The 4,217-nt window shown below is 49.4% G+C and overlaps 1 pseudogene; it reads left to right on the plus strand.

The window, feature by feature from the left end:
• The first annotated feature begins 774 nt into the window (after window positions 1–774).
• LOC132118954 (uncharacterized) lies at window positions 775–3,621 on the plus strand (annotated as a pseudogene).
• The last annotated feature ends 596 nt before the right edge of the window (window positions 3,622–4,217 follow it).

Below are 4,217 nucleotides of genomic sequence, written 5' to 3' on the forward strand. Positions count from 1 at the left end.
TATGGATTGCTATTAACAATGTATTAATTTTGGAATTGCATTTTCTATATTTGAAGCTGATTTTAATACTTAATAATTTGTTTGCAAGAGATGATTTGTTGTCTTACTTCCTATGTTTCTTGAATAAATTTGCATACTAAAATACCACCCACCGTCTGACTTGGATTGGAAGTAAATTTTTTGCATCACTCCCTGAGCAAGGCCTACGGTACGCTGGGCATAACAGGTGCTAGCCGAAGAAGAGCCATAGGTAACAATGTGGAGGCAGCAGAAAAAGCATCCAGATGGCTCTGGTTAAAGAGTGGAGAGCAGTGGGGGCAGTAGAATGTCACTTGGACACAGGCCGGGGTATGATCAGCCTCGGTCGGGTCGCCTGGACGAGGGTGTCTGTTGTAAGACCCGAAACACCCAGTGACTCCTGGAAACAACACTGATACAACGACGACACAACGCACAGAAGTGACTTCTGATAAGACGCAGGAGGAGCCAGGCCCGGAGGCAACCCACAGTGCCCAGAGTCTCCTAGTGTCGTCAATACCTGCTGCTAGCAGCTCACCTGCCACTATAACCCAAGAGACAGTATCTCCCGACAATGCACATGGCCTCCAAAGCCAGCAAACTGCAGCCACAACAACTGGCTGTGCCCTTGCAGTCCAACCAAAGATCCAGTGGCCCAAATCCCACAAGAGAGTTGAGTTGCAACAATTTGATGAAGATGTAAGCCAGGTCCTGGAAGGGACAGCCAAGGGTGACGTGGACCACCGATTAAGAACGATGACCACCCTCATAGTGAATATCGCAGCTGAGCGATTTGGAACTGAGGCACCCAAGCCAGCTCCATCTGCATATGCTCCAAGCCACAGAGTAAAGAAAATTCAGCACCTTAGGGACGAACTCAGGCTGCTGAATAGGCAATATAAATCAGCGGGGGAAGTCGAGAGAGCCGGTCTAGCGGAACTGAGAGCAATCCTAAGGAAGCAACTCTTGACCTTACGGAGGGCAGAGTTCCACAGAAGGAGGCGGAAGGAGAGAGCCAGGAAGAGGGCAGCATTCTTGGCCAACCCATTTAAGCTGACCAAGCAGCTCCTTGGCCAAAAGAGGGCTGGCCGCCTCACCTGCTCCAAAGACGCCATAAACGACCACCTCAAGGCCACCTATAGTGACTCCATCAGAGAACAAATGCTGGGTCCATGCAATGCGCTGATAACACCACCAGAGCCATCATCAGACTTCGACCTGAAGGAGCCCCGCCTAAGGGAAGTGGAGGAAGTGGTGAGGAGAGCAAGATCAAGCTCAGCACCAGGCCCAAGTGGATTGCCCTTTAAGGTGTACAAGAACTGCCCGAAGCTATTACATCGGCTTTGGAGGGCCCTGAAGGTGATCTGGAGGAGAGGGAAGATTGCCCAGCCATGGAGGTATGCGGAGGGAGTGTGCATACCAAAAGAGGAGAAGTCTGAGAACATCGACCAGTTCCGGGTCATCTCCTTGCTCAGTGTGGAGAGTAAAATCTTCTTCAGTATCGTGGCCAAGAGGCTCTCCAACTTCCTGTTGAGCAATAAGTACATCGACACGTCTGTGCAAAAGGGAGGAATACCAGGAGTTCCAGGGTGTCTGGAACACACGGGCGTGGTAACCCAGCTCATCAGAGAAGCAAGAGAAGGCAGAGGGGATCTGGCTGTACTGTGGCTGGACCTCACCAATGCATATGGCTCAATACCCCACAAGCTGGTGGAGGTCGCACTGGAGAAACACCATTTACCGCAGAAGGTGAAAGATCTCATCCTGGACTATTACAGCAAGTTCAGCTTGAGAGTCTCCACTGGCCAGTTAACATCTGACTGGCACCAGCTGGAGGTGGGGATAATCACTGGCTGTACCATCTCAGTGACCCTCTTTTCGTTGGCCATGAATATGCTGGTCAAGGCAGCTGAAACAGAGTGCAGAGGCCCCCTCAGCAAGGCTGGAGTAAGGCAACCTCCTATAAGAGCATTCATGGACGACCTCACAGTGACAACAACAGCAGTACCAGGTGCAAGGTGGATCCTCCAGGGGTTGGAGAGACTCATGTCATGGGCACGCATGAGCTTCAAACCTGCAAAGTCCAGGTCTCTGGTCCTAAAGAAGGGTAAGGTTACAGACAGATTCCGTTTCAGGCTGGGAGAACACCAGATCCCGTCAGTCACTGAGAGACCAGTGAAGAGCCTTGGTAAGGTCTTCAACTGCAGCCTGAACGACAGAGACTCCATCAAGGCAACCGGTGCTGAACTGGAGGGATGGTTGAGAACAGTGGATAAGTCTGGGCTCCCTGGAAGATTCAAGGCCTGGGTATACCAGCATGGAATCCTCCCAAGAATCCTCTGGCCTCTGCTTATCTATGAGGTCCCCATGACAGTGGTGGAAGGTTTTGAGCAAAAGGTGAGCAGCTATCTGCGTAGATGGCTGGGCTTGCCGCGTAGCCTTAGTAACATTGGCCTATATGGGAACACCAACAAGCTCAGGCTCCCTTTTAGCTCAGTCAGGGAGGAGCTCATCGTTGCACGGACAAGGGAACACATGCAGTACTCTGGATCCAGAGATGCCAAAGTGTCCGGCGCAGGCATTGTTGTGAGGACAGGGAGGAAGTGGAGGGCAGCCGAGGCAGTCCAGCAGGCAGAGACGCGGCTGAAGCACAAGGCCATCCTTGGAACAGTGGTGCAAGGCAGAGCCGGACTTGGGAGTCTAACAGCGACCCGATATGACTCTGCCAGCAGAAAGGAGAGGCAGAGGCTGGTACAGGAGGAGGTGCGAGCTTCAGTCGAGGAAGAGCGAACCAGCAGAGCAGTGGCCATGCGGCAGCAAGGCGCCTGGATGAAGTGGGAGCAGGCAATGGAGCGGAGAGTCACCTGGAAGGAAATCTGGAAGTGGAACCCCCAGAGAATTAAGTTCTTGATTCAGGGGGTCTATGATGTCCTCCCAAGTCCATCCAACCTGTGCACATGGGGCAAAATAGAAACACCTGCATGCCCTCTTTGTTCCAAGACAGGGACATTAGAACACATCCTGAGCAGCTGCTCCAAGGCGCTGGGTGAGGGTCGGTATCGATGGAGGCACGACCAGGTCCTCAAATCCATCGCTGAGGCAATCAGTAAGGCGATTAAGGACAGCCGATACACCCAAGCTACAGCCAAGGCCATTCACTTCATCAAGGAAGGACAAAAGCCAGAAAGAACATTTAAAAACTGCTGTGTAGGTTTGCTCTCCACGGCCCGAGACTGGGTGATGACAGTTGACCTTGAAAGGCAACTGAGAATTCCAACACACATCACCCAGTCCAAATTGAGACCTGACATCATCTTGGTCTCTGAGGCTACAAAACATCTAATCTTGTTAGAGCTAACAGTTCCCTGGGAGGAGAGGATGGAGGAAGCTCAAGAGAGAAAGAGGGAGAAATATCAAGAACTGGTGGAGGATTGTCAGAGGAACGGATGGAGGACCAGGTGTATGCCAGTAGAGGTGGGCAGTAGGGGATTTGCCAGTTACTCCCTGAGCAAGGCCTACGGTACGCTGGGCATAACAGGTGCTAGCCGAAGAAGAGCCATAGGTAACAATGTGGAGGCAGCAGAAAAAGCATACATATACTGAGCTCTATACTGATAATCCTGTGCACTGAAGCTGTAACATAAGTTTATGTGCATAGAACATCTAACACATTAAAAACTGTGTTTGTGCAATGCAAAAACACTATAGTTCATAAGTCAGAAACATCTTTCATGGTGGCAAGTTTTGCAGTTAACATTGTAAAAAGCTACATTCTCTCACTGAGAGATAAGTTGTATTGCATATGTGGACTTGTTTTAGCTTCGTTTCACCAGAACCACTAACTAAACATTAATGCTCTCAGAAGCTCTATACTGATAATCCTTTGCGCTGAAGCTGTAACATAAGTTGATGTGCATAGAACATCTAACATTAAAAACTGTGTTTCGGCAATGCAAAAAACAATATAGTTTATAAGTCAGAAACATCTTTCATGTTGGCAAGTTTTGCAGTTAACATTGTAAAAAGCTACATTCTCTCACTGAGAGAGAAGCCGTATTGCATATGTGGGCTTGTTTTAGCTTCGTTTCACCAGAACCACTAACTAAACATTAGTGCACTCAGAAGCTCTATACTGATAATCCTGTGCACTGAAGCTCTAACATAAGTTTATGTACATAGAACATCTAACACCTTAAAAA

This window comes from Carassius carassius, chromosome 38 (genome assembly GCF_963082965.1).
Source record: "Carassius carassius chromosome 38, fCarCar2.1, whole genome shotgun sequence".
Classification (NCBI taxonomy): domain Eukaryota; kingdom Metazoa; phylum Chordata; class Actinopteri; order Cypriniformes; family Cyprinidae; genus Carassius; species Carassius carassius.